This window comes from Protopterus annectens, chromosome 2.part0 (genome assembly GCF_019279795.1).
Source record: "Protopterus annectens isolate FY-2018-M chromosome 2.part0, PAN1.0, whole genome shotgun sequence".
In the NCBI taxonomy this organism is placed as follows: domain Eukaryota; kingdom Metazoa; phylum Chordata; order Ceratodontiformes; family Protopteridae; genus Protopterus; species Protopterus annectens.
This window is the reverse complement of record NC_056728.1, coordinates 1,327,119,204-1,327,144,613: the sequence shown is the minus strand read 5'-3', so window position 1 is coordinate 1,327,144,613 and position 25,410 is coordinate 1,327,119,204. Positions and strand designations below refer to the sequence as shown.

The window sequence follows — 25,410 nt, the reverse complement described above, 5'->3', positions numbered from 1 at the left end:
TGCCACCCGACCTTAGTTACCAGTGCCTCTGTGAAGTAGAGCCACTGGAGTGATCACCGGGGTGAATTTTCTATTTCCCATCCACTCATCAAGATTTCTCTTGAAGAGGGCCAGTGAGGCACGCTGCTTGACATGTATGGAAAGTCTATTCCATAGCATGAGCAGTCTCTGGGTTATGAACCTGTCCCTCCAGCTTGTTCTGTTGATTGTGGTAATGAGGTTGAGGTCTCTGGAGCATGTAGTGCGGAGGGATTGAGATTTCTTTAGATGCAGCATTTCTAACAGAGCTGGGTCAGACATGGCTTTGTAAGACACGCAGAGGTCGCCTCTAAGTAGGAGATATGAGACAGAGAATAGTTGGAGTTTTTTTAATCTGTCCATATAGGGCAAGTGTTTAAGGCCTAAGATCCTCTTTGTGAGGTATTTTGCGGCTCTCCAGTTGTTGTAGGTGTCTAGTGAGGTACATGGCAAATGGGGCATTGTACTCGATGATTGGCCTAATGAAGGAAGAGTAGAGGGAGACAATGATCTCTTTCTTCCTGGATGCAAAACCCTTAGTAATGAGATGTGCCACATAGAAGGACTTTCTGACCACATTGGCAATGTGGTGGTCAAAAGAGAGGTTGCTACCAACCTGTGTTCCCAGATCTTGTATGACGCCTTCTGTGTTCAGTGGACTACCATCGATCTGGTAATTCATGGAAACCGGGTTTTCCCAAAGGGGATGACGACACATTTTTTGGCATTGAGCTTAAGGTCATGGTTCTGACACCGGTCGTTGGTCTCAGTGAGGCCTTTCTGTAGGATGTCAACATCACTTGGTGAGTTAGTTATGGCTCCCAGCTTGCAATCGTCTGTGAACTTTGTCAACCAGAGTCCCTTCGTGTTGGCCTGGACTTCAGAGAAGTAGATACCAAACAGGAGAGGACCCAGGTCCGAACCCTGTGGGACTCCACTCATGAGTGGTCGAAAGGTTCTTTTGGAATTCAACTTTGGGGTGAATTTAATTTGCAGTGTTGTAAATGATTGTAGTAGTAATACGTTTATTCTAAAAAAAATGTTATATATTGTATTTAAAGTCCCTAATGAACTGTCCGTATGCTGCATACATTTTACCTGAGCTTATTTTTCCTGTATTGATAATGGGAAAAGAGCATTTTTGCCCCACAATTCAGTTCCTTTGCCTAGAAACAAGGAAAGTAGGTGCCAATGCAAGTGCTGCATGCTGTGCTTGAGTGCTGCCTATCCGCTATCACAAGCGTGTCTGCATATAACTGCAGAATACTCTAGTCAATGTAGAGAGTGGAAGCTAAATTAGTTACACTAGTGCTACTTGTGAAACCTGCTTTATGGTAGAAAACTGCAATAACTCCTAGTTTAAGAAATGTATTCTCTACTGCTTGTAAATAATATTGTCATTGACTGTACAGCCCCATCTTGCTCCTTTGGCCATAGACTATGAGATAGTGACACTCAGTGTACCACTTAAGATGTCGTGTAGTTATAGGAATCACAACCACAAGACTAGTGATACCCATATCAACAACTGTTATGAAGACAAAGTGTTGTCTCAGTACTTCTCTAATCATTAATTCTAGCAATGTCATCATTAATTCTAAAAATCCTAATTAGATTTACACACACACACACATACACACACACACACACACACACACACACACACACACACACACACACACACACACACACACACACACACACACACTACTGTTTACATAGTGGTTTTAAATCTTGTAAACACAAAAGGAAAATATTAGCGTTTGTATGGGACTTGAATCAAAGACCTCTAGAATTCCATGCTGAAAGTCCAGTGATTTTCAGAAAGTGGGTAATAAAGCAGTATGACTATGTTCTGTGAAAAAGACAATTTGGTATAATTAATTCATTAATTTGGTGGTATTGGTAGAAATTGTGATATCACTTTGGATCACAATTTATTGATATTCTAGTAGTGTATTCCACCTATATATTATTGTAGCGGTCATTGCTATGAAAAGTCTGCATATATCATATTTATTTCACAGTGAATGTGCAAATGTTCCCTTTTTTGCATGGGTAATCATTCCACATACATTTGCAAACATATTATGATAGTACAGAATAAAAACACCTTTAATATGATGTTTTCAAAAATGTTTTAGTGTTTAAGCAGCAGAGGAAGAAAACTTTGACAGAAATTGTGATCTGACACTTAGATTTTCCCTTTACCTTTGCTTCTAAACAACCCCGTCCCAAGTACTGTTTATAACCGTATATTCACATTTGCTGTTTAAAATATATTTAACACTTCACGTATTAGCACCACCATCAAGCTGACAAATACAGGCCCAGAATTTCTTCTGTATCTCTCAACAGCAGGCTCTGTTATGACTCTCTCATAGTCCATGTTGGTGTGAACAACTTGAGGTGCACCTCCCTGGACTATATGAAGAGAGACATGATTGAGCTCACTGAATATGTGTCCCAGGCAGGTATGTCCCTAGCATTAAGCAGCATTCTGCCATCCCCCGAATGATGCCTCAATACAAACAAAAAATGATTGACTTTAACAATTGACTTAGTGTCTGGTCTCAGTCCAGGGACATCCAGTACCTGATAGCCTGGGAAGATGTGATCGACAAACCACAATGCTTTGCTAGAGATGGCCTGCATCTGTATCACTTGGGCTTCATGCTTCTAGCAAAGGCCCTTGTCTCCCCAATAGTGCTTTTTTTACGAAAAGTCATGAGGTCAATACTACCAACATAAAAATTTCAACAAAATGCAAATTAAAGGTCATGCTGCTAAAGGCTAGGAGTCTAAACATGAAACTGCACTCATTGCAAGCATTCTTGAACCTGGAAGATGCTGACATTTGTGCAGCCACAGAAACCTGGTTCAAAGTTGCGGAGAGCACCCCAGCCTTACCTGGTTACTCATCCTATCACACATTCAGACCCCAAACTGTGGGCAGCAAAGCCAAAGGAGGTGGAGTTTCAATATATATTAAAGACACACACACCTCCAGGCTGGTCAGACAGTATGACGCACAGGAGACACTCCAGGTGCAGTTACCATTGACAAGACCCCTGTTCAAATTATAGCTAGCTACAGGCCCCCGAATTTGACTCAAAATGCCCACTCCACCTATCTGGACCTCTTCTAATCTATCAAGATTCAGCCCTTTACCCTGATCCTGTGTGACTGTAATTGCCCAACCATAGATTGGAAAAACTACTCATGCCAGAACACAGAAATTTCTCGATTTTTATCAGTGCAAATGCCTTGGAACAGCTAGTCGGTACTGCCACAAGAGGTGATAATATCTTGGACTTGGTATTAACCAACATGAGTAACCACTGCAGCACCCCTACAGTATCATCCTCCCTGGTAAGACCCGACCATAACGCGGTCACTTTCAAAGTCATCATCTCCCCTGTCCCCCCTCTAGTGAGGGTCAAACAAAAAAAATTCTCCAAAGCTGATTACAACCTCCTAAGAGATGGTATAAACAGCTTCACAGCCTCCTCTCCCACTGTAGGAACTGGCACCAGTGTCCAGATCTATACTAAAGTACTATACAAGCATTTATACAGATGCATTGAATCAGGAATAGCAGACAGGACAAAATCATCCTCTGCAAGGAAGAGTAAACCTGTCTGGCGGACATCTGAAATAAATAAACTATATAACAAAAGGAAAAAAATACTGTCCAGGACCAAGAAGGAGCAGGTGCCCAATTTGAAGCAATCTCTCCTTACCCTGATCAAGCAAATAATGAAATTCTCTAAAGCCAACTTTGAGTCCAGATTGGCGACATGTACTAAAGACAATCATAAGGCCTTCTTCACATATGTTCGAAATCTCAAAGGAAGCACCCAAATCTGTTCAGAACTGATGGTCAAGGACACCACATACACAAATGCTGTAGATATAGCCAGTCTACTGGCTGACAGATTCAGTGAAAACGTTTCCCCTCCACCACCCCCCATCAGTAAACCAGGACATCCCCAGTACCTGCCCCCACCCCTTATCTCTAGGGAACAGGTCATCACTGCCCTCTCAAAGGCAAAAAATACAGCCTCCATGGGACCCGATAACATCCCTGGCTGCATCCTACATGAACTCAGGCATGAACTTGCAGCTCCATTAGGCACCCTATTCAGCCAAAGCCTGAGTACCGTTTTTTTCGCAGCTGAGTGGAGGACAGCCACTGTCATTCCTTTACACAAAGGTGGAGCATCCACCTTTCCGGGAAATTATAGACCCATCAGCCTAACTAGCCTAATCTGCAAGGCCATGGAACAGATTATCATGGACCTCATTAACAGAAACATTGGCAACCTCCAAACACTCGACCCCACACAGTTTGGCTTTGTCAAGGGGAGGTCATGTCTGTTAAATCTGGTCGACCTTTTTGAGACAGTCACCAAAGCCATGGACAAGGAGAAAACTGTGCACACGACCTACCTTAATCTGGCCAAAACCTTCGCAACTATTCCCCACTCAGGCATAGATAGAGTCTCTTAACTAGGCATCAATCCATATGTTACAAGATGGGTAGCAAACTAGCTCACTGATAGAACCCACCTAATCAAAATAGGGGAAGCCACCTCAAGCACTCAGCCCATAATAAGCGGAGTACCCCAGGGATCAGTCTTGGGGACTATGTTATTCGGGATGTACTTCTCTGAGGTACAGGCCAAAACCAGTGGCCTATGGCTGGCCAAGTTTGCAGACGACTGCAAGCTGGGCACAGTCATCAATTCCCCAAGTGATGTGGCTGTCCTCCAAGAGCATCTCACTCAAACAAATGACTGGTGCCAGAAACGTGGCCAAAACCTGAATTCCAAAAAATCATCATCATCCCCTTTGGGGAGTAGGACATCCCCACATATTATCACATTAATAACAGTGTCCTTAGTACACAGTCAGTAGTGAGGGATTTGGGAACCCAGGTTGATAGCAACCTGACACTTGACCACTGTGTTGCTTCCGTTGTACGGAAAGCTTTCTACATGGCCCACCTCATAAATATGGGTATCTCATCCAGGGAGAAAGAGGTCATAACATCCCTGTATTCTTCCCTTATAAGGCCAATTATTAACTACAATGCATCCTTCGGCATGTACCTCACAAAGCACATGCAGCAGTTGGAAAGTCCATAGAGGTTCCTCACCAGGAGAATCCAGGGCCTCAAACACCTACCCTACACAGATGGGCTAAAAGCCCTATCCCTCTTCTCAGTTTTATACAGACTCCTCGGGGGTGACCTCTATTTGGCATATAAAGCAATCTCATGCCCCGCCTTGATGAGACTGCTGCATATCTGCAAGTCATGCTCCACTCGAGAAACCCGTACGTGCGACCTCAACCTGGTCTGTAATATCAGTAGGACTTGTTGGCGGGACAGATTTGTGTTCCAGAGACTCCCCCATCTGTGGAATAGACTCCCTCTCCACATCAAGCAGAGTAGCTCACTATCCCTTTTTAAGTGCAAACTGGATGGGAAACCGAAACTACACCCTTGGGATTCCACCTGTGTCTCTGCTGGACAGGGGTTTTGGGTGCTGACTTGTCTAAACATGGGCTAAACTCTTGACTAGGCTTATAAAGGCCTCAGGGCCAATAGCCTAGTAACATCCTATGATCCTATTGTTGAGCCATTACCTCAGGAGCAAAAATTATATACATTTCTCCAAAAAGTGACATATTCTTTCACAGGAAAGGTGCCACCATCAAAAATCCCTTCACTGATCAAGGCCAACTGGCCCAACCAATTTCAGCTCTGAGTTGTCTGGTAGTTCTTAAGGGAAGATTGGCATTTTTCATGCATTTGGTACCCAAATATGTAACTCTCTGAAAGTTTTACCTAATACCTAAATAGGGGTGTTAAGAGACTGCCTGTTGTATATAGGCATACATGTTCAGCAGGGTTGCATTGTACTTTGTTTCCATTGGGGTATCAATGACTTCAGTTCAGCATAGAGAGAGAATGAAGTACATGTGTGAAATATGCCTGTATGCAGTTGGCATTATATTAGAAATACAGAGGATTGTGATCAGGTCTTGGATCATAATCATTGTAAGTGTTCAAGGCGTGGACGTCAAGTATTTCTCATCAAAAGCAAAGCTCGAGAGATAAGTATTAGCATTGTTTTTAGAACACATAGTAAGGGTTGTGATTGGAGTCCCAGTCATAATTCTGATGAGATAAGTATTGGCATTGGTTTTAGAACACATAATAAGGGTTGTGATTGGAGACCCAGTCATAATTCTTTGCAGAGCATGGAGCTTCATCTGTACCAGGTACTGCTAGTTACAAGAAAAAGAAAAATTATAGGAGAGTGAAATATTTTACCGGCTTTAGTATTTATCAGTGTCAAAAGACAACAGCATACCTTTCACCTTCTTTACTTAAGAATTCTTGTCAAATCTGAAAATAATGTGAGAACAAAAGATCAAAATCAGGGACAGTTTTTAAGTATTGCGCTAGTTCACTTAAAAATCAGTAGAACAGGTGTTGTATCAACATATGCTTTTTGAATAATACAAAAGTATGAAGTACTGTCTGGCATTATTGACTGATGGCAATTCTTGGTGATTTATCAGAAAATCAAAAATTTTACAAGGAACAGGGCAAAAATATGTGGTAAAATTAGAGACAGAGGAGATATTTGGATAACAGGCAAAAACAAACTGCTCCTATGTAGAACTAGCTGTTCTAAAAGATGTTATAGGTTCATATGTTGGTACTAGGCTATCGGCCCTAGGGCCTATACAAGCCTAGCCATAACAATTCCCTGGATATTTCTTCCCACAATATTTACTTCTCTGGTCCCCTGTCTAGCAGGGCGACTGACATTATCCCTGGGGTGAATTTCCTATCTCCCATCCAATCGTCAAGGTTCCTTTTGAGGAGGGCCAAGGAGGCGCTCTGCTTGACATGTGTGGGCAGTCTGTTCCATAGTATGGGGAGTCTCTGGGTCAGGAACCTATCCCTCCAGCATGTTTTGTTCATTGTGATGACAAGGTTTAGATCCCTGGAGCGTGTTGCTCTGAGGGATTGGGATTTCTTTAAGTGGAGCATGTCTAACAGCTCAGGGTTTGACATGGCCTTGTATAGTTTCATAGATTCATAGATTAGTACTAGGCTAACTGCCCTTGTGAGCCATTTTAAGCCTAGCCAATTATCCCTTGTGAGACTCAAACCCTGCACCTTGTGTGTGTAAGGCAAACACCTTAACCATTAGGCCACCCTCCCAACCCCTATGTTAAGCAGAGATCGCCTCTGAGTAGACGATATGTGACTGAGTATAGCTGGAGGTTTTTTTTAGATGGTCAGCATAAGGCACCTGCTTTAGGCCTGTGATTCTTTTAGTGAGGTATTTCTGTGGCCTTTCCAGCTGTTGCAAATGTCTTGTTAGGTACATACCAAACGGGCGTTGTACTCTATAATGGGTTTAATGAGGGATGAGTACAGTGTGACAATGACCTCATTTTTCTGGATGAAAAGCCCTAAGTGATGAGGTGTGCCACATAGAAGGATTTCTTGACTGTTGTGGCGATGTAGTTATCGAAGGTGAGACCACTGTCCACCTATGTCCCTAAGTCTCTCATCACACTTTCAGTGTTTAGTGTACTGCCACCTATGTGGTAATTCATGGGTACATGTTTTTTCCCAAAGGGGATAACTATACATTTCTTGGCATTACGCTTGAGCCCATGGCTCTGGCACCAAGCATCTGTTTTTGCAAGGCCCTTTTGTAGAATATCCACATCATTTGGGGATTCAATAATGGCTCCCAGTTTGCAGTCATCTGCAAACTTTGTTAGCCAGAGTCCCTTAGTGTTGGCCTGTACTTCAGAGAAATAGATGCCAAACATGAGTGGTCCCAGGACTGAACCCTGAGGCACTCAACATGTCACTTGTCTGGGGCTGGATTTGGAGTTGGCTACTTTTACAGTCTGGGTTTTGTTAGTAAGCCAGTTAGCAACCCATCGAGTGACGTAGGGATTTATGCCCAGCTTAGTAAGTTTATCTATGATTCCAGAGTGGGGGATGGTGTTGAAGGCCTTGGCGAGGTCCAAATAGGCTGTGTGGACCACCATACCCTCGTCCACAACTCTGAAGATTGATTTGAAGAAGTCAGTCAGGTTCAGGAGACAAGATTGACCCTTCACGAACTCAAACTGCATGGGGTCCAGTGTTTGAAGGTTGCCAATGTCTTTGTTTATAAGTTCCATGATAATGCGCATCATGCCTTTGCAGATCAGGCTCGTCAGACTGATGGGACAGTAGTTCCCAGGATCCAAGGTGGATCCCCCCTTGTGGAGTGGGATAACTGTAGCTGTAAGCCACTCAGTGGGCACGAAGCCTGAGGTGAGGCTATGATTAAACATGACACTTAGGTGAAGTGCAAGTTCATTTTGTAGTTCATGTAGTACACAGCCCGGGATGTCATCTGGTCCCATGGCTGCTGTATTCTTAGCTTTGGAGAGTGCGGTTTCTACCTGTGTGGCCGTGATTACTGGAATTTGGCAATCTTTTGGTATTAAGATGGGCCCTTTAGGGGGTGAGAGGGGGGGTGAAGTTGGCACTAAATCGATCTGCCAGGATATTGGCAATATCCTTGGGATCAGTATATTTAATGCCATTCTGTTGTAGCGCAGAGCAGATCTGAGCATTGCCATTTAGATTCTTGACATAACTATAAAATGCCTTGTGGTTGTCTTTGGAATCTTTGACAATTTTATTTTCGTAACTAGCTTTGGAGGATTTTATGAGGGATCTCAACTTCTTACTGAGGCTGGTAGGAGAGTTTTTTGCATCCTGGGATTTTCCTCTTTTCTGCAACAGTTTCTTCCTTCTGTTGTATAGTTTGTTTATGGCAGGGGACCACCAGATTGGCTTCCTTTTTTTGGAGGAGAGCATTTTGGTTCTATTTGGATGGCACGACTCATGCATGAGTGGATTTGATCGTACAGTGCCTTAGTGTAGGATTCCGCAGTCAAACTTTCAGATCCCATCTACATAGGTGTCATAACGTTTGTCACTTCTGAGTTCAGTAGCATGAAGTTGGCTTTGGAGAAGTTTTTTACGGAGGGTTCCTTACTGGGGGTGGGGGGGGGATGTGGATGTCAAGGGTCCCTATTATTTATGGCTTTGTCCAGATTTCTTGTTCTAAGAGGTTGAGAGGTATGCATTGAAGTTCATTTTACTCCTTAAGTGGAATGGCAGTCTTTAGTATTATGTTGCATTTGAGTGTCCAAGTAAAATGTAAGTAATGGTTCAGTAAGAGCTGACAGAGGGGGATTGACCAAGTCTTTTATATATACATAGGCACTAAAGGTAGGGCTTTACAGGCATTTCATTGTCAGAATGTGGCATGTTTCATTTTACTCTTCTTCCATTGGGGTTGGTTATTTGCCTTATTGTTAAGGTGAAGAATGTGATGCATATCTATAATACAGCAGTAGTGAGTTTTCATTATATCGAACAAACTTTGGATATATCTTTGCCCCTCCTTCCAAATTTAAACTTGTTGTGAAAATACATTACATGAAGATTAAAGCTGAATATTTGAATTTGCCAATTAAATGTGAACTATAGCTGTGTCACATTATGTTTGTTTGATTTATTTGTTGGGAAATGTTAAATGATTTTAGAGGTATGTTGTTATATACTGGTAGGTACTACCAGGAAGCCTACGTAGCCCTTCTCTGCTTTCTTTTCATTACCATTTGGCTCACAGGAGAGCACACATATATGCAACATATCTTTTGGCTGTCAGACTCCACAGATATCATTGTCACTTATGAGTATTTTATGGCCTTTTATTTAAAAATAATTCTCAAAAAGTAGTATTTTCCTCTCTTTTTAAGTGCTGTAGCAAAAAAATATATATTTAAATGCTTGTTGTTACCACATGTTTAATTCTATTGGGTCCCACGGTGCGCTGTATAAAAACTGAGTATCTAGATCTTTTCTAAGAAATTTTGTAAGAAAATCTGAATGCATGGTAAAGCTATTAGATATTGTTAAATTAAGATTAGAATAATCATTTGAAATTGACAAGTTGCAATCTTTGCAAAAAATCCAATTAAAATAAAATAATAGATCTGAAGTAGTTTAGTTTATTTGCTCTTCAACTTGTGGCTATTCGGATCCGAGACGGCAGCTTCACCAGCGTCTGATCTGAGCTCCAAGCTCCTCCCCTTACCCGTAATACCCCTCCATCTCCTTCCTTCCCTCAGATCCCGTTTCCCACGGCTTAGCCTAGCATCATGGTCTCGGAGCTCCAGGAATAGTGAGTGTTTATAAGCAAATTTTTTGGTATAAGTGAGTTTGTTAGGTCAGGGTTTCCCTTCTTCCTCCCCTACCTCATTGTGGGTTGCGTTTCCAAAAAAAAAAATAAAGTTAAAGTTAAAAGTTAGTGCAGAGTAGATGTTCTTCGTGTTTCACTGTTGCCGTCATTACAGTTGGGTTATACTGCTGGCAGGCTACCCTCAGTCGGCCTAAATTCCAAAGTCTAGGTCCGGCGTCGGTTGCTGTCGCCTCTTCCCTGACGTCAGTGTGCCAGGGGTATAAAAGATGCAGTCAACGCCATTTTCCCCAGTCTTTCTTGCTGCGCGGTGCCCGAAGCAAAAGCAGTTCGCAAGTGCTGGTCGGCTGACTCCTGAGTTTTTCAAATTCGAATTTCAGATCCGAAGTCTTCATTAAAGCTAAGTACCCCGTTGGGGAAACTTTTTTCTTGCTCCAGACCGATGTCAGAAAAAGTTAATAATTGTATTTCTTGTGGGAAGCAAATACCTCATAAGGATTTTCATTCTTACCGTATTCCTTGCCTAGGCCCTGACCATAACGTTGCTAGTTGTCGGTTTTGTGCTAGATTTAACCAACGCACTATTAAGCGTCGGTACGATTTTGCATTCCATTACTTTGGCAGACGATTTAATTATATAATGCCGTCAGAACTGCCGACTACCGGAGTTTATAAAAAGCGCAAAGACAAAGAAAAGGACAGGCATCCGAGATCCAAAACAGACGACGAGGCTTCTGCTAGGCCTGTCACTGGTTCGCCGGTTCTCAGTGAGGCACTTTCACAGCCCCTGACGCCTGCTACCTCAGAGCCACAGGACACTTCCGACTCCCACGTGGAGATGGCTAGGCCACTGGAAACTCAAGGTATTGGACACTCGGAAACTATTCCCTCAGATGGGTCCGGAGCCGCTGAGCAGGCATCGGCTTCTGAGGGTGTTTTCAGGCCTACACAGCTATATGTGAAACCTACTTCAGCTTCAAAGGCAAAGACTAAAGTAGCTCTAAAGACAAAGAAACAAGTACAGCATTCTCCTGGACAGGCCTCCATGCCTAAAAAACAGATGCTTAAAATGGCCGAAGACCTAATTACTTTGATCAGGGGTTCCCATCCCCCTCCTGATAAGAGGCCTAGACAAGAGTTAGATTATGAATCTTCAGACCAAGTTTCCATTTCCTCTGATTCCTCCTTTAAACAGGAATATTCTATTCCTCCCTATGAGGATTCTGATGCTGAAGAATCTATCCCTTCAGCCTCTCCTCCTGAGGAGTATTCTTTTGGGGAGACACTGCATACTATGAGGGAACATTTCCACTGGGAGAGTCAAGATTACTCAGAATCCAGGAAAAGGCTCAGCGACTTCCTTTTATTGCCTCAGCACAGGCCCCTGGCTATCCCACCTGTTTTAGACATTGTACATGATGTATTTTCAGAGTCCAGTCTATCTCCAGACTCTTTACCACCAGCTCCTGTTAAGCCAGACAGATACTATAGGGTTCCTGATTCACATACATTTCTTTATAAAAACCTTGCTGCTGACCCAGAAACTATCTCTCAGAGTCCCAAAGGGGTCAAGGCTTCTACTGCAAAAACCCTATCCCCTCTGATAGGGATTCTAGGGCCCTAGACAGATGGGGTAAAAAGATTTATACTTCTGCTACCTTGGCTGTAAGAGCTTTAAATTGCCAATTTCATATGCTTAAATATCAGCAATATCTTATGTCATTGCGTAAACAGAAAATGTTAACAAATACAGAATGTGCAGACAACAAAGAAATGCAGGATTTATTGCATGCAGCTGAACGGGTTGGAAAGCATACTTTGCAATGTGGTTTTGATTCTCTAGAGGCCTCCTGCAGGGCCGTTGTTACAGGTTCTGTCATTAGGAGGCATGCTTGGTTAAAAGAACAGTATCTGCCCGATCATGTTAAATGCAGGATTTATTGCATGCAGCTGAACAGGTTGGAAGGCATACTTTGCAATGTGGTTTTGATTCTCTAGAGGCCTCCTGCAGGGCCGCTGTTACAGGTTCTGTCATTAGGAGGCGTGCTTGGTTAAAAGAACAGAATCTTCCTGATCATGTTAAAGCAAAACTATTAGATGCTCCATTACAGCATGATACTTTGTTTGGTGTTAAAGCAGAAGAGGTGTTGAAGAAAGTGGAGGACAAAGCTAAATCTATGCAAACAGTCAAGGATTTCTTGCAGGTACAGCCTCCCAGATGTAGCAGGAACTGGCCTACAAAGAACTGGTCCTTTCCAGTGTCAGGCCACAAAGAGGCAGATCACATCCCCAAGGCTCATACAGGCCTAAACAATGGGGTGCTTCTACCACCAAGAGCAGAGAGGAAAAATCACAGCCGTACAGGAAATAGTCTCAATGACTTCCCACTTCCAGCACCAAGCACTTCTCTTTTGGCAGCTCCTCTGGGGGGAAAACTAGCACTTTTTTCACACAGGACAAATGGGTCCTAAATATAGTGTCACAAGGCTACAGGTTCCACTTCCACACCCTGCCAAGGCCAAACGGTATGCCAGACCTGCCACGCAATCAATGGGCAGAGGCACAAAAACAAGATTCATCCCTCACGGACATGAGGGCCATTCAACAAGTACCAGAGCAAGAGCAGGGACAAGGATTCTATTCAAGGCTGTTCTTGGTACCCAGAAAGAACAAAGCCTGGAGACCAATACTGGACCTGTCTATTCTAAACACATATCTGGATATTCCAAAATTCAAAATGTTGACTCTACAGCAGCTTCTGCCCATGTTGGGCAAGAAGGCTTGGCTTGTGACTTTAGATCTAAAAGAGGCATACCTACATGTTCCAATCAGACAAACATGCAGAAGATACCTCAGATTCAAAGCTGGCTCAATGCACTACCAATTCTCTGCACTGCCCTTTGGCTTATCTACTGTGCCCAGGGTCTTCACAAAGTGCCTGGCAACAGTAATTGCATACTGCAGACAAAGAGAAATACAAATATATCCTTACTTGGACGACTGCTTCATTCAAGCAGAGAACAAGGACATTCTACTACAGCATCTGGCGTTTGTAAAGAGATTACTACCATGCCTAGGGTACATAGTCAACGAACAGAAATCAAAACTAGTACCCTCTCAAGAGATAATATTCCTGGGTGCAAGCTTAAATACAACTGCCCAGATGGCTTATCGCACGCCAAACAAACAAAGACAACCGACTACCTATTTCAAACTGTTGGCAACAAAGGCCCAGTTATCTGTAAGAAAAATTCTGCAGGCTTTGGGCTTCATGGCATCCTGCATTCTACTAATTCCATATGCAAGACTGCATATGAGGAAACTTCAATGGTACCTAAAAAGTGTTTGGACTCAACATTGCCACAGCCTGGAAACAATAGTTACTCTTATTTCGATGGTGGGCGAAGGCCTGTCACCAGAAAAAGGGACAGCCATTCACTCTACCCCCAGCCATACAGATATTAACAACGGATTCATCGGATTATGCTTGGAAGATGTATTCAAGGCACATGGTCCACAAACCAAATGCATCTACATATCAACCAAAAAGAGATGCTAGCTGTTCAAAATGCCCTGACAGCCCTCAAGGACCTATTTCATCTGGGACAACTACTGATAAAGACAGACAATACCATGGTCATGTGGTACATAAACAAGCAGGGAGGCATTCATTCTTACCCCTTTGCAGACTAGCCATGACTTTGTGGGACACAGCATTGACTTACCAAGTACATCTGCAGGCACAATTCCTGCCAGGAAAGATAAATACTCTGGCAGATGAACTAAGCAGAAATCTCATGGATCCCCACGAGTGGAAATTGGATCCACAAATCTTCAGCATGGTAACAAGGAAATGGGGATGCCCGGACTTAGATCGATTTGCCTCACCTCACAACTGCCAACTAAAGAGATTTTGCACAAGGACTTATCACAGACAAGCATGGGAAGTGGATGCCCTATCTTTCAGCTGGAAAAACTTAACAGTATATGCCTTTCCTCCTCTGCCTTTCCTCCCCAAGGTACTTCTAAAGGTCAGACAGGAGGAGCCAAAAATGATACTGATTGCCCCAGACTGGCCATGCCAGTACTGGTATCCAATCCTAAAGGACTTGTCTCAATGCCCAGCCTGGATCTTACCTCAAGTGCCTCATCTACTGTCCCAGCAGAACAATCAGATTCTGCACAGCCAAGTCAAGACCTTAAATCTGGCAGCATGGCGGATAATGTAGTCATACAAAACGCACCTCTCACTAATGATGATGGATGTCATTTTGGAGGCCAGGAGGCCTAGTACTAGAAAATCCTATGCTGGAAAATGGAAGAGATTCTGTGCTTGGAACCAGGCACTAGGAATTGACACAGCTGTACCAAACATTCCTCAGATTTTGCAATACTTGACTGAGATGCTGGACAAAGGCCTATCTTTATCATCTATAAAAATTCATGCCTCTGCCATTTCGCCTCATTACAATACAGAGCCACCAATCTTTTCTCATCCTTTATTAAGGCAGTACCTCAGAGGGGCAAAAAATTTAAGGCCTCCAAGGAGATCACCAATACCTGCATGGGACCTTAGTTATATCTTGGAAAATCTCACCCTGCCTCCTTTCGAGCCAGCCGCTACAGCTGATATAAAGTTTTTATCTTGGAAAACAGCTCTGCTCCTAGCAATAACTTCTGCAAGATGAGTCTCAGAGCTACAGGCACTCATGGCTGTGGAACCTTTTATCATTTTTCATCCATAGGTTCATAGGTTGGTACTAGGCTATCAGCCCTAGGGCCTATACAAGCCTAGCCATAACAATTCCCTGGCTATTTCTTCCCACATTATTTACTTTCCTGGACCCCTGTCTAGCAGGGCGACTGACGTGATCCCTGGGGTGAAAGGTTGACGCTATGTATATACAAGTTATGGCTTTTAGTGAAAGGCTTCAACAAATTAAACACAAGAAATTACTTAGAGACTATAATGACTTTCTAACAGGCCAGATTTTTGTCTGGCCAAGGTTTAATGCCACACAAAACAACTCCAATAATCGGAACATGCCTATGACTTCACGATCGCAAGACATTGGTACCTCTCAGTCTGTTATCGTTTCAAATGGCAGTTCCGCTTTAAATTTTACTAATTCACCATATCTTACCAACGTCATTCCTCCGACTGAGGTGACGCAAACAAAGCGCCAAGACACAGATGAAGGGACATCTATGGTGGATACACCGCCATCTAACCAAGAGGGACTGAGGCAGTTAATACAACATAAAGGTGCGAGACCCAAAGACAGCTCCTCTGCTGTGCATAACAGTTTTTTACCCTTTCCTGTCAAATTTCAGGCACAAAATCGAACCAGATCGAGCAGCCGGGGGAGAAGAAAAGAAAGTACTCGGAAGAAAGCATGGAGGTAAGGAGAAAACAGAGGAATTGACTGACTTGGTATTCAGCCTATCTGGTCGTTCGTTGAATGACTATGAGATCAGCCTTTTGAATAAAGGCCTTTCATTTGTTCCGTCACAGTCGAGTAGTCTATCGGAACTGTTGATTGACTTACGTATGTTCTGCAGAAATGTTTCACTTAAAATGTTGTTTAAAGATAAAAACAAGAGTGTTTACCTTGACAATGGAAGTAGTTTTAAGAAACCGAGTGTATTTGTACCTGAAATGCCAACCATTGTTAATTGTTTTATGCAGGTCTGTGAAAATGAATTCTATAATTACTTCTCTAACTCTTTAGATATTGGCATTAAATGCCATATATATTACAATCTAAATTACAATGAAAAAACGGCACTTAAAAAATCTATCGAAAGATATGAGTATCGTTGTTAAACCAGCCGACAAGGGTGGTGGTCTTGTTTTAATGGACACTATTTTTTATAATAAGTTGATGTCAGATTTGTTGTCTGATACTGACAAATATACAACCATAAATGACTTAGAACTAGACAGGTTAATCTTTTTCGTACATGACACTTTGTATGACCTGTTAATGTGTAGGCAGCTGAGTAAGGAATTTTATGATTACTGCCTTATAGAGTGTTCATTAATTCCGTTAATAAAGGGACTCCCAAAAATGCATAAGCAAAAGTTTCCTCCACCCATGCGACCTATAGTAGCAGGGAATAAATGGCTGACAGAAAACATCTTTATCTACTTAGAATCCCAGTTAGGATATCTAGTAAGAAATATATCGACTATACTTAGAGATACTCAACAGTTACTAAATGACCTGACTTCAATGGAACAGGATGTAGCTATAATATCACCTTTAATTCTAGTTGCCATGGATGTAAATAATTTATTTACGGTAATACCAAATGAATATGGAATAGAGGCTATAAGAGAAGTAATGTGCAGAGAAGCTACTATAGATAAGGACACACAATTACTTATTGGCACTCTACTAGATCTTGTACTTAATAATAATGTTTTTTCTTTCAACAATAAGCTATACAAACAGGTATGGGGGGTTGCGATGGGCACCCCCTGTGCCAACTCCTACGCAAACCTTGATGTCCTTCAAGGATGCATCTGCAGTCCTTACAAATGGGTTGTCCTGTCAGGCAGCCCTTCGGTCGGCCGGATTCCAAAGTCTGGGTCTGGCCTCGGCTGGTGTCGCACTTCACCCGACGTCATAGCTGCAGTTCTTCGGGTATAAAGGCATCAGCCGATGCCATTTTCCTCAGTCTTTCTTGCCACGTGGCGCCCGAAGCAGAAGCTGTTCGCAAGTGCCGGTCGGTCAGATCCAGAGATTACTACTACCGAATACTACTTCGAAGACTTCTAAAGCTAAGTACCCGTTGGGGACTCTTTCTTGCCTCAGCCGATGTCAGAAAAAGTGAATAACTGTTTAACTTGTGGGAAACAAATACCTCATAAAGATTTCCACTCTTACTGCTTACCTTGTTTAGGCCCAGACCATGACGTAGCAGCTTGTCTAGCCTGTGCTTCCTTTAACCGATGGAAGCTTAGACGTCGGTCGGAGTTTGCTGAGCAGTTTTTCGGCTCTAATTTTGCCTATATTATGCCGTCGGATCCTCCGACTACACAAATTACCAAAAAACGCAAAGAAAAGGACCGACACTCGCGGTCCGCGGTTTCGGCCGAAACCGCGGTTAAGCAAACCGCGAGTGTCTCGGTTTCGGCCGAAACCGAGCAAGCGGTTCTTTCTTCAGCCGAAACCATGCCTTCTACCGAGGCCTCTTCTAACCTGGTAGAATCGGCTTCTGAAATCCAACCTGCTGTTGTGGTTTCTCAGGAATTATCGGACACTATACCCTTGGATATATCTACTCCTGCACGTGGAGCTGCTAGGCCTCCTGCAGCCATGTCCATTAAGGCCTTTGCCAGGGCTAAAGCAGCTAAAGCTTCTATGACTGTGCCTGTTAAGCCCCCCTCTCACAGGCCCAGCTCCAGTTCCCAAATGCTTTCTTTGGCAGAGGATCTCATTTCTTTAATTAGGGGATCCCAGCCTCATCCAGACAGGGCTTCTCATCCACCTCCAGAGAAGAGACCTAGAGCAGAGCCCCCTGAGCCAGTATCCTCGGATGATTCCTCGGATGATTCAGACAATACAGACCCTCCAGAGGCTCCTTATTCTCCTTACGAAGACTCTGATGCTGAAGAGTCGATTCCTTCTGCCTCTCCACCTGAGGAATTTTCCTTTGGGGAAACCCTACATGCCATGAGGGAACAATTTCAGTGGCAAGGCCAAGATTTCTCAGACTCCAGGAAAAGGCTTAGGACCTTTTTGCATTTACCACAACATAGGCCTTTAGCTATACCTCCAGTTCTTTCTGTTGTAGATGATGCATTTAATGATGCTTGTACTGCTCCTGATTCCTTACCTCCAGCCCCCGCTAAGCCCGATAGGTTCTACAGGGTCCCGGACACACATCCCCATTTATACAAGGCTCCTTTTGCAGATCCCGAGACTATCTCCCAGGGGCCAAGACAGTAGCATCTACCTCTGCTAAAAAAACCCTCCCCTCTGAAAGGGAATCCAGGTCCTTAGAGAGATGGGGTAAAAAAGTATACACCTCTGCTACTCTGTCAGCTAGGGCCTTGAACTGTCAATTTCATATGATCCAATATCAGGAGTTTATGCTTGATCAGTTAACTAAGAAACTGTCCTCTGATGAAACTTTAGATAAGAAATATGTTCTGGAAATGATGCATAACATTCAGCAAGTTAGTAACCATTCTTTAAAATGCGGCTATGATGCACTGGAGGCTTCCTTTAGATCAGCCATGACTGGCACAGTTATCAGAAGGCATGCATGGTTGAAAGAACAGGCCTTGCCGGACCATGTCAAATCAAAACTGTTAGATGCTCCCATGGACAATGTCAGTTTATTTGGTTCTCCTGCACAGCAGGTACTGAAGAAAATGGAAGAGAAGGCAAAATCTGTCCAAACAGTGAAAGACTTCTTACAGGTCCAACCTCCAAGGTTTAGCAGGAACTGGCCCTCCAAAAATTGGTCCTTTCCAGACTCCTCTAAAGCACAGAGAGGCAGGAATAGGCGTTCAAGAGGCAGAAATCAATCCAGGTGTGCCTACAGGGGACGCCAGTGGCAGGGCAACAACCAGCGAGGCACAGACACAGCCACTACCTCTGCAACAGGACAATCACAGTGACTTGGCTCTGGCACCGCCTACCAGGGAACAGCTAGCAGCACCCTTAGGTGGAAAGCTAGCCTTATTTTCAGAGAACTGGCATTACATCACAAGGGACAAGTGGATTTTGCAAACTATAGACCAAGGCTACAGGTTTCATTTCCATACTCTACCAGGAAAAAGGGGAATGCCAAACCTTCCACCAAATCAAAAGACAGAAGCTCTAAAACAAATAGCTCAATTAGTAAGAATGAGAGTAAGAATGAGAGCTGTGGAAAAGGTACCATCTATGGAACAAGGAAAGGGATTTTACTCCAGACTCTTCCTGGTACCCAGAAAAGAGAAAAAATGGAGGCCTATTCTCGACCTGTCCGCTTTAAACACATTCCTCATTGTTCCAAAATTCAAAATGCTGACTCTACAGCAGCTTCTTCCCATGCTGGGCAAGGAGTCTTGGCTGGTAACTCTAGATCTCAAGGAGGCATACCTGCACGTCCCCATACGACCAAATTGCAGAAGATACCTCAGATTTCTTGCAGGATCAGAGCATTATCAATTCTCAGCATTGCCCTTTGGCTTATCTACTGCGCCCAGAGTGTTCATAAAATGCCTGGCATCAGTAATCGCTCATTGCAGAGTTCAGGGAATCCAAATTTATCCCTACCTGGACGACTGCCTGATACAAGCGGACAACAAAAACAAGCTAGCAGAAGACTTACAAAGAGTCATTTACTTGCTGCAAGCCCTGGGATATACAGTCAGTATAAAAAAGTCAAGGCTGATACCATCCCAAAGAATAACCTTTTTAGGTGCAGAGCTGGACACATCAAAGCAGATGGCATTCCTAACTGTGGAAAAACAAGAACAACTCCCTCTCTATTTCTTGGCATTAACAAAGCAGAACCATCTAACAGCAAGAAAAGTACTGCAAGCCCTGGGCTTCATGGCATCCTGCATAATTCTGGTCCCTCATGCCAGACTGCATATGAGAAAACTACAGTGGTACCTGAAGAATTTATGGTCTCAACACAAACACAGCCTAGAAACCAAAATCCCACTAATACCATGCCTGAAGCAGGAGTTCCTATGGTGGGCTCAGGCCTGTCAATCGAACACAGGTTTGCCCTTCTACAGCATTCCACCAAGCCAAACCATCACAACGGGCGCCTCAGACCTCGGTTGGGGGGCCCACATGCTGGACAAGTGCATACAAGGCTTATGGACTCAAGATCAGCTGCACCTACACATAAACCTAAAGGAAATGCTGGCAGTAAAATTGGCAATCCAGACATTCAGACCATTCCTCCAAGAAGGACAGTTGATGATAAGGACAGACAACACCACAGTTATGTGGTACATCAACAAACAGGGAGGCACACATTCATACCCTCTATGCCGGATGGCAATGGACCTATGGAATGTGGCTCTGAGCTACAACATTCAGTTGCAAGCAATTTTTGTACCGGGAAAAGAAAACATTCTAGCAGACATATTAAGCAGAACTACCACGGATGCCCACGAATGGAAGCTGCACCCGGACATCTTCAAAGCCATCACAAGAAAATGGGGACTACCACAAATAGACTTATTTGCATCCCCACTCAATCACCAGCTAAAGAAATTCTGCACAAGGACGTACCACCCACTTGCATGGAAGGTGGACTCCCTATCTTTCAGTTGGAAAAACCTGACGGCATATGCATTCCCACCACTTCCTTTGATGCACAAGGTGCTTTTGAAGATCAAAGAGGAACGTCCAAGGATCATTCTAATAGCTCCAGACTGGCCAAGACAACATTGGTACCCATTATTAAGGAGCATGTCTCAGGAACAAATGTGGACACTACCCCTAATCCCATTACTGTTAACTCAGAACAGCTACAACATCCTGCATCCAAACCTGAAAACTCTGCAACTGACTGCCTGGAACATTACATAAGAGCAACTAACCCAGATTTATCCCAAAGGGTTAAAGACATTATCCTTGAGGCTCGCAGACCTTCAACAAGAAAGAATTATGCAGCAAAATGGAAAAGATATCTCATTTGGAGTACTGCAAAGGGAAAAGACGTGTCTCTGGTAAACATAGCCAACATCCTGGAGTACTTGGCAGAGCTCTTCCATACAGGCCTGTCCTATTCCTCCATCAAGATACAAGCATCAGCGATTTCGGCAGAATACACCTTGGATCCCCCTGTCTTCTCACATCCTCTGCTCAGGCAGTTTCTGAGAGGAATTAAAAATGTAAAACCTCCTAGGAAACCACCATTGCCAGCATGGGACTTGAACTTTGTGCTAGAAAAATTGACACTTCCTCCTTTCGAACCAGCAGCAACAGCAGAATTACAATACTTATCCTGGAAGACTGCTTTCCTGCTGGCAATCACCTCAGCAAGAAGGGTTTCTGAACTACAGGCATTAATGGCGGTGCAACCCTTCCTGATCTTCCATCAAGACAGAGTGTCCATGAGAACAAATCCTACATTTATGCCTAAGGTGGTATCCAGAGTGTCTTTAAACCAGGCTATCCACCTTCCTACATTCTACCCCAACCCACAGAACAGGGGAGAAAGACTGTTACATACCTTGGATGTGCATAGACAATTACGCTACTACCTGGACAGGACCAAGTCAAATAGAAAAACTGACCAGCTTCTGGTAGCATATGCAACAGGAAGGAAGGAAAAGCAATTTCAAAACAGACAATCTCCAAGTGGATAGGAAATTGCATTAGATTTTGTTACTCCTTCCACGGAAAGAAAACTCCAGAGAACATCAGGCCTCACTCCACAAGGGCTACAGCCACTACTACAGCTTTCCTACGAGGGGTGGCTACCAAGGACATTATAGAGGCTGCTACTTGGACCACCGTGCATACATTTGCCAAGCATTATAATTTACCATTATACTCTAGATCCCGAGCAGGGTTTGCCACTGCTGTTTTGCAAGGGATCCTAGCTACACCATAATCTCTTTTTTCCTCCTCCCCTAGTTTGGCTATGGTATTCTACCCATTTGTAAGGACTGCAGATGCATCCTTGAAGGACATAGTACAGTTTTGTACCTACCATAAATGTAGATGTCCGATAGGAATGCATCTGCAGTCAGGATTACCCACCCGCCTTCCCCACTGTGGTACTCCTAGGGTACATGCCACCTTTCAGCTAGCTTGGGGGGGATCTATTATGGTGTATTTGTTTGTATATATGTACATACATGCTTATTTTATGTGTTTGCTCTCTACTATTTGGCAACATTGGCATTTATCCAAATTTAGCCATCCAAGAGGGCACCTGGCATCTGGGACAAGAAACACTGAGGAAAATGGCGTCGGCTGATGCCTTTATACCCGAAGAACTGCAGCTATGACGTCGGGTGAAGTGCGACACCAGCCGAGGCCAGACCCAGACTTTGGAATCCGGCCGACCGAAGGGCTGCCTGACGACAGGACAACCCATTTGTAAGGACTGCAGATGCATTCCTATCGGACATCTACATTTATGGTAGGTACAAAACTGTACTTTATGCATAATTGGGAACATCATCATGTCTTCAATAGTAGATACAAGCAAAACATTATACTTTACAGGCGTTTTGTAGATGACATCCTCATTCTATGGAGAGGTGACACAAACTCCTTATTGGAATTTTGTAATTATCTGGAGTCAACTACTGATTTTTTTAAGATTTACAATGGAATTCTCCGACACTACAATTAATTATTTGTATATTACTATATACATTAATCCTGATTATACACTTGCTACTAGGATATATAGGAAGAAATGTTGGAAGAACGCCATTCTACAATACAGTAGTATGCATCCAAGACATGTCTTTGCCAACATAGTTAGAAATCAATATATGAGAATATATAGACTCTGCAACAATGAGATGGAAAGGAATCAGGAGTTGTTGTTTTTGAAAAACTTATTTATAATGAGAGGTTATCCTATTAGTTTACTAGATGTTACCTGTGATAAAATAAAGATTTTTATATTTTCTACTGCATCGTGGTGATCTTCGTTTTGGTGTTTCCTGAGACCCTAGGGCCTATACAAGCCTAGCCATAACAATTCCCTGGCTATTTCTTCCCACATTATTTACTTTCCTGGACCCCTGTCTAGCAGGGCGACTGACATGATCCCTGGGGTGAATTTCCTTTCTCCCATCCAATCGTCAAGGTTCCTCTTGAAGAGGTCCAAAGAGGCACTCTGCTTGACATGTATGGGCAATCTATTCCAGTGTCTGGGGAGTCTCTGGGTCAGGAACCTATCCCTCCAACATGTTTTGTTTATTGTGATGACAAGGTTTAGATCCCTGGAGCGTGTAGCTCTGAGGGATTGGGATTTCTTTAAGTGTAGCATGTCCAACAGCTCTGGGTTTGACATGGCCTTGTATGTTAAGCAGAGATCGCCTCTGAGTAGACGATATGCGACAGAGTATAGCTGGAGTTTTTTAAGGCGGTCAGCATAGGGCATCTGCTTTATGCCTGTGATTCTTTTAGTGAGGTATTTCTGAGGCCTTTCCAGACAGGGTTTCTCGGAGGACGAACCCGACATTTATGCCTAAGGTAGTGTCCAGTGTGGCTCTTAACCAAACTATTATTCTGCCTACCTTTTATCCAAGCCCACAGAATAAGGGGGAGAGAATTCTGCATTCTTTGGATATACACAGACAGCTATGCTTCTATTTGAACAGAACCAAGGCTTTCAGAAAGACAGAGCAATTACTAGTGGCATATGCTGCAGGATCACAAGGAAAAGCTATCTCAAAGCAGACTATTTCAAAGTGGATAGTTTACTGCATTCGTTTCTGCTATTCACAACATGGCAAGCCAGTACCTAAGGGCATTAGGCCACATTCGACCAGAGCAGCAGCCACTTCAGCAGCCTTCCTCAGGGGAGTACCAACCAAAGATATTTTAGAGGCTGCCACTTGGAGTTCAGTACACACCTTAACAAAGCACTATAACTTACCACTCTACTCTAAATCCAGGGCAGGCTTTGCCACTGCATTTCTGCAGGGCCTACTAGCCACTCCTAATGCTATTTAGCTCCAGCCTTCCAACCTTAGCTTTGGGATTCAACCCAATTGTAATGACTGCAACAGTGAAACAAGAAGAGCATAGTGCAGTTGTGTACACTTACCATAAATGTAGATGTTCGAGTGTATTCTGTCCAGGTTACCCAACCGCCATCCCCCTTTTCATTGCTGGAACTTATCTGTACTTCTCTGTTCTATACAACCTATGTGGTATATTTGCTTGTAGATGAAGGCAAAATATATATTTTGGTGCATGCATGTTTTATTGACATATTTTTAGCCTACCCTTTTGGGGGCACCTGACATCTGGGGCAAGAAAAACTGAAGAAAATGGCGTTGGCTGCATCTTTTATACCCCTGGCGCACTGATGTCAGGGAAGAGGCAACAGCAAACGACGCCGGACCTAGACTTTGGAATTCAGGCTGACTGAGGGTAGTCTGCCAGCAGGATAACCCAATTGTAATGACTGCAACAGTGAATACACTCGAACATCTACATTTATGGTAAGTGTACACAACTGTACTTTTCCTCTCTCCCCTCCTCGTTAGTCTGTGTGTGTGTGTGTGTGTGTGTGTGTGTGTGTGTGTGTGTGTGTGTGTGTGTGTGTGTGTGTGTGTGTGGGTTGGGTTGGGTAAAGACCGTTTCCCCTTTTTCTAGCATGGCTGAGCAAGCTAAACCTATTTTTAGGAAGTGCACAGTGTGTGGCCATGAGCTGTTTCCAATCGATGGCCACACTTTGTGCGTTGTGTGTTTAGGGGCCTCTCACTTTTCTACTGACTGTGAGATTTGTGCAGGCTTTAATCCTAGGGCCTTGAAAGACCACAAGGCCAAACTCATCATGAAGGGGCTACTTTCTGCGTGGGGGCATCTGTCCTCATGACTACTGCGGTCCCCCTTCATCCTCCTCCCAGGCCGTGGCTCACCCTCCTGACAAGAGACCTGTGGAAGGTGACATTGCTAAACAGGGCAGGGACCAAGGTGAGGAAGAGATCCCTGGACCGGTTGGGTCCATTGGATCCTCCTAAAAAAACTGCAGGCTATTTCTCGGTGTAGAACTCCTCAGCTCCGGTCACCTAGATTTTCACCAGAGCCAGAGGAACCTAAAACTTCATCTAGAGCTTCTGTGCACTGACAGTCTAGGTCGGCGTCAGTAGCCTCATCATCGCTTTCCACCAGAAGTTTGTGTCCAGGCTACGGCTGTGGGGGCGTCCTTTGTCCCCATATATGCCGACCTATTTATGGCCTATGTGGAAGAGCAGTTGATATATGATGTATCTTATAATCTTTACCTTGGGGAAATTGATATGTGGAGACGCTACCTCGATGATTGGTGGATGATTTGGGAAGCTGATGAGGAATACTTGGGTGAATTTATGGAATGCATCAATGGTAATAAGTGGGGGATCCAGTTTACTGTTAGTTAT

At 43.6% G+C, this 25,410-nt stretch overlaps 1 protein-coding gene across 3 annotated transcripts in view; it reads left to right on the top strand.

Moving 5' to 3' along the window:
* ATP8A1 (ATPase phospholipid transporting 8A1) overlaps positions 1 to 25,410 on the top strand; it is a 3,191,789-nt gene that overhangs the window by 611,275 nt on the left and 2,555,104 nt on the right. The gene's annotated exons all lie outside the window — the stretch shown is intronic.